Here is a 6,310-nt window from a genome sequence, read left to right on the forward strand (position 1 = left end):
GCAGTTGGGATCAGCCAGCTTTAGGCTACGGTATGGCGAGGTTTGTCATAAAATTGAAGAGACTTAAGTAGGTTTTGTGTGAATGGAATAAGGTGTCCTTTAGGAACATTTTTGATAACATAGCTAAAGCTCAAGAAGAAGTTAAACAAAAGGAATTACAACTAGAAGAAGAGGAAATAGAAGCAATGCATCTGCAATGGAGTCAGGCAAATGCTGCTCTGCTAAAGCATTTGGCGGCCAAAGAAGTTTCTTGGAAATAGAAAGCCAGAGTAAGGTGGTTAAAAGATGCTGATTCGAACACAAGATATTTTCACTCTGCACTTTTAGATAAGTGAGTTTGGCTTTCTATGTAGAAAATTAAAAGCTTGGAGGAGGTCTACATTGAGGGAGATGACAACATTGGTGCATCGGCTGTGGATTTCTTCAAGTCCTTGTTAGCAGATTCTTCATTGTTAAACAGACAGGCAACCTTGGAGCTATGAAACAATGTTCCTACCCTTGTAACACCTCTACAGAACGACCAACTGATAGAGGAAGTCACTCTAGAGGAAGTTGAAAGGGCAGTGTTTGAATTGGATGGGCAAAGTGTAGCTGACAGCGATGGATTTGCAGGTTGCTTTTATACTCATTGTTGGGAGATCATTGCAGAAGATGTCTTCTGAGCTGTTCGAGAATTCATGTGTGGAGGAGTAAATTCTTAAGTTGTGATGAAAAAATAAAGTTATTCTACAAGAGGTGTAATTTTTGAAGTTAATTCCAAAAGTGTGATCTTCGCATTTGTGAAATGCGAGTTCAGATACTTCGCATTTCACAAATGCGAGGTCAGTCTTTTACGAAAAAAAGAAAAATAAGCTCGCATTCTACTCAGTCTGAGCACAAAGCCAGAGCTCCCAATCGCCATTCAAATCTGTCTCACTCTCTCCATCCAGCTCACTCCTCACTCTCTCCTCTTTTGTTGAGCTTCCATCTTTCTCGTCAGGCGAAATCTTGGTCACAGCTTGGTCGTCGGAATCTCGCGGCCTTCTCGTCGGAAGCTCTTCTCTTTTGTAGAGCTGTAGCCGTTCTCATCAGGCGAAATCTGGGCACAGCTTTCTCGTCGGAAGCGTCGGAAGATCTCGGCCATTGTAGAGCTTGGACCCTTCTTCGGAACCCATCTCTGCTAGGCAGTTGCGCCTCTCTCCCCCCTCCCAATTTGCCACTTTTACAACCACAACAGGACTCCCCAACCAATTTTGTGTCCCATTTGCACTGCACATTTTCTTTTCACTTGGCAAATGGCTTTCAAATTCGTGACTGTGCTCTGTTACTTAGAAACAGCATAAGGGTATGAAATTTTTTTTTCTGATTTTCTTTTATTTTTCTGGGGTTTTTCTTTTCTGAATTGAATTGGCTTTTCTGATTTGGCAATTTATTGGGTGTTGTTGTTGTTTTGGCTTGTTGTATTTGCTTTTCTGATTTGGCAATTTTTCGGTTTGTCTCTTATTCGTGGCCGTTGGTGTAATTTGTTGATGCATTTGGTCTCCTGTTTGAGGACTGTTGCGGCTGCATCCACATACTTTTTCTTTTATTTTGATTAATTTTGCTGGAGGTTAGCAGTTAGCTATTGCTTTCATGTGGAGGCAGCATGGGATTAATGTGGATCAATATTGTACTGCAGAAACATGAAAGAGAAAAAAAGGAAAAGCAGCAATCAATATTGCATTGTAGAAACATGAAAGAGAAAAAAAAGAAAAAGCAGCAATCTAAGAACCATAGCTAGTTAATGCCAAGTTCTAAGTAGCTAGCTAGCCTACCAAAAAAATAAAATCTTTAAGAAGCCATGCCGAAGCTGCAAAGAAACTTTGTCCTGGCTTTCTTAGTTTTTAGTCTAAAACACCCTGCCTCAAAGATATTAGTTGTCGCATGTGGTGATTGCAGTATATGTTAGGACTGTTGATATGTGTAAATTGCTTAATTGGTTTATAGGTTTGGACTTAGTTAAAGTTTTCCTTAAGCATTTGGTCTGATAGGCTTCATGAAGTTGCCCAGTTCTTTTTACAGAAATGGAGCAGAGGATCTGCCTAATTGCTGGGCTATCATGCTATTACAATGTCTACACATTTGACTGCTATGTGTTTTATCATAGTCTACGGTATTTGAGTAACTTCTGGTATAATTTCTACTTTTACTGCTACTAGGGACATCTGTACTTGGAAGTACTGGCACCCTCATGCTATCCATGCTAACTTTAGGATCCATCACACTTTCCTGCAAACTCTGATATGTATGTATTAAATGGTAAAAAGGATTCTCTTAAACATGTTCAGGGCTGGGGCTGGAATTCAACTGCATGAACCATGGAAATCAATGCATCTGCTCTTGTTGAATGTGAGTGGGTTATGATATTAAACAACAATGTTCGAGATCATCTCATGCTGGTCTGATAGAGGTATTATTTCATTCTGGAGTAGTTCTACTTGTTTCTCATTTTCATTGACTCAGATGTTGCAATTATTGGTTTTTTTGTGGAGTATGGCTAATTTTGAAAATGGTAGTTCTACTTGTACCATAGTCTTGTGCTACTAATTTTAATTTATTTTTCCAGTTGCAGAGGATGGACACTCGCTTGGCACGTATCGAGGATCATTTAAGCATTACTCCACCTCAGGGTGGAGCTGCAGATGAAGATGACGATTGAAGCTGCACCATTACGATCACTATATTATTTGTGCATGGATTTGCTTGCATTTTGTTCTTAATCTGTGGAATGTTGGATGTTTAACTTGATTTTACTTTTTCTGTTTTTTAATTTACTAAAGACTTGTGCTTTTGCAGTGGTTTGTGATTATTGGCTGACAAGTTGTTGGAAATATTGCTTGGATTAAATGTTGTCTATTTTGGGTTTGCTAACAGGGAGTTTAGTCCACTTTTAAGAGGAGACTCTATCAAAATTTTTTCAAAAAAAATTTATATATATATATTTAATCATAATAAATTACAATAAACAAATAAAATGTTTTTCAAATATCCTAGTGAAATAAATATATGTGGTTTGGGAATTTTTTTCTCATTTAATTTGAAAATGATTATTATGTGATTATAATTTTTATATTTATAGGAAAGTATATCTTTTAATCTATAAGATACATTTATATTTATACATTTATATTAATTATACATTTATAAATATATTTATATTATGTATTATATGTAATATAATATATTTATACATTTACATATTCTTCTATAAATATATAAATATATTTATTTATAAATATTCATAAATGTATTATAAATATAAAAATTATAAATTATAGAAATACGCAAAAATATGTTTTAGAAATACGTGAACAAAATAATCCAAAAAACATCTACAGCAAATTTTTTTATATAGTTTTTCAAAAACAACCCCAAAAACAATTAATCCAAACGGACTTGTATTTGAAAAACAAAATGCTACAGTGCTATTTTTTGAAAAACAACCCCGAAAATAGTTAATCCAACGGGGGCCAATGTCATTTAAGAAATTTAACTTTTCCAATATATAATAGCAAATTTGAGAAATTGATTAATCAATTATTAGTAGTATCAATAACAAAAAAATAAAATACTATTCTTGTTCATTCTTATTTTTAATTTCACTGCAAATAATAATTGCTAACTTTTCTTTTTTATGTGGTATATAATATGTTACTTTTAATATAAGGAATTAAGTAGCTACGAATTCTCAATTAGTTTATAGATACTTAAATTATTGAATTACTAGATTAATACACTTTACAAAAATTGTTGACTTACTACATTAATACACTTTACAACATCAGCTACATATATTTTTTAATAACAAAGAGTTTATGATAAATTATTAAGAATGAATTTAACAAATAAACAAATTAAAAAAGTAATTTAAAAAATATTGAAATTTTTTGATGCAATTTTCTAGGAATTCGTATTTATCGGATGCAAGATACAGTCCAACCAAAAAGCTTGCTAGTTTGGTTACGATTTATTGCCCCAAATTATTATCAACTATTGATGTCAATATTAAGGGATCTTTTTTTTCCCAGTTGTGATGAATTTAGAGCCTTAAGTAGTAAAATTTGTAGAAATTTGCATTGCAAATTGTAAATCATTTTATAATTTGCAGTGAAATAATAAAGCAAGGGAAAATGGCATTACAATTGAAGCAAAAACAAAAATTTTTTAGGCAAAATCTAGAAGCCAATGTTGGAAAGAACCTTAAGATGGTACATAGTGAATACTTGTTCACTAGTTTTATCACTCGCATGATGAAGCACGCACGGCTTGTTACTTATGATTATTGTTTGAGCAATAATCATAAGTGTAAAATTGCAGCTTGCTCGCTCACTGGACAAGGAAGCTTCTTTGGTCATTGCTGGGCGGTTACTTACCTCGCATTTATGAAATGCGAGGTCTGCTTTTGTTTTTTTTTTTTTTTTTGTTTTTAATTTCGGTGGTAGAATAATTTAGGGAGACTTCACATTTAGCAAATGCGAGCTCAAAAAACTCGCATTTGCTGAATGCGAAGACCTCAAAAACAGACAACCATACACAAAATACTCCCTTTGTAGAATTTTTTTAAAAATCATCATAATTTTAGAAATTTCTCTGTGTGGAGTTCCACTACCTAAGGGTATTGCAAATACTCTGGTGGTATTAATTCCAAAGAAGGAGGTGCCTACGACATTTGCAGACTTCAGGCCAATTAGTCTTTGTACCTTTATCAATAAGGTCTTCACTAAAATTCTTAGTAATTGAATTAAAATCGTTCTTCCCACTCTCATCTCACTAGAACAATTCAATTTTGTCAGTGGAAGAGAGATCTCAGATAGTATCTTACTTGCACAGGAGATGGTTAACTCAATTGATAAAAAGGTCAGGGGGCACAATGTAATACTCAAGGTTGATATGATAAAGGCATTTGATCGTGTCTCATGGCGTTTTTTGTCCCAATTGTTGGGCTATTTTGGCTTCCATCCTTATTTTTTCTCTCTGGTTATGAATAGCCTCTCTTCCACCTGGTTTTCAATCCTTGTCAACAGGAAGCCATATGGATTTTTCCAAACAAGTCATTGAAACAAAGGGATCACCTTTCTCCTTTTCTTTTTATATGGTGTTAGAGGCGCTTAGTAGAGGCTTGAAGAGCTTAATCTTGATGGGAACGGTGCAACCATATGCTCTTGGCTGTGGCTGCATGCCAGTGTCACACGTAGCATTTACGGATGATGTTGTAATTTTTTCAAGAGGAGACCGTCGTTCGGTTAGCTAGGAAACGACTAATGGCTCGGTAGACGGGGTTTCAGTAGATGGATCTCCCCTTTGTTGATTAGGAGCAAGCTTTTCAAAGGTAAAGGTAAGAAAGAACACTTTCAGCAGTTAGTTGAGAAGATGAGACAAAAGTTGGCGGGCTGGAAGAACAAGTTGCGGTCAGCTGGTGGCCAGATAATTTTAATCAAAAATGTTCTGACTGCTATACCATTATATGCTTTTACAGTTTTACAGCCACCTAAGAGTGTGTTGGGCTAGTTGGAGAGGATTATGTCCTCTTTTTTCTGGGGGGAAGCAGATGGACTGGATAAAAGACATCGGATTAAATGGAGAAATCTGTGCAAGCCAACACAGGAAAATGGTTTGGGGTTGTGCCAACTGGAAGACAGTGTGAACGCTTTTGGGTGCAAACTATGGTGGAAGTTGCGGTCTACTGAAACTTTATTAGCTCGGTTCATTCACTCTAAATATGCTATTGCTGAGAAGGTTTGTCACAGGTCCGAGGTTTGGTGGAAGAAAACTTGCAAGTATTAATAAGGGATGGTAGCTCCTCATTCTGGTACGATAATTGGTTTGGCTCCGGTCCTCTTGCTAGCCAAAAGGTTCAAGTGCCATTGCCAAATGTTCGTGTTCGAGATTTGTTGCAAGATAACGACTGGAACTTAGGCCAAGTAGAGTTGGTTCTCACACATGAAGAAAAAAATGCAGAATTTACGGTCTCATACGTAGCTCTCCCAGGGTAAGAATCTGATGGTCTAGTGTCCATCTGCAAATGGTACGTTTTAGGTATCCTTAGCAATGGAAATGCTTCAGCAACCTTCAAGCTCAATGATATGCAGGAGGATGAGCAGGCGAATGCCATCAAAGGTATCGGTCTTTATGTAGAGACTGATTAATTTCATCCTGCCATTTCCAGATATCCTACAACAATTTGGTTTTAATCTCCCCTCGAAGTTTGCATTCTGTGATAATTAGGACAATTTCGCCCACTGCTTACTTGGATGTCAACTGGCAGTGCAGGTGTGGAAGAGAATAGAGTAGA

General features: G+C 35.9%; 1 long non-coding RNA gene across 1 annotated transcript; it reads left to right on the forward strand.

Annotated features, from left to right (window-relative positions):
- The first annotated feature begins 724 nt into the window (after window positions 1-724).
- Window positions 725-2,865, forward strand: LOC140006423 (uncharacterized). Its single transcript, XR_011814030.1, has 3 exons — window positions 725-1,324; window positions 2,307-2,428; window positions 2,585-2,865. It is a non-coding gene; the product is annotated as an uncharacterized lncRNA (long non-coding RNA).
- The last annotated feature ends 3,445 nt before the right edge of the window (window positions 2,866-6,310 follow it).

Source organism: Coffea arabica, chromosome 5e (assembly GCF_036785885.1).
Source record: "Coffea arabica cultivar ET-39 chromosome 5e, Coffea Arabica ET-39 HiFi, whole genome shotgun sequence".
In the NCBI taxonomy this organism is placed as follows: Eukaryota; Viridiplantae; Streptophyta; class Magnoliopsida; order Gentianales; family Rubiaceae; genus Coffea; species Coffea arabica.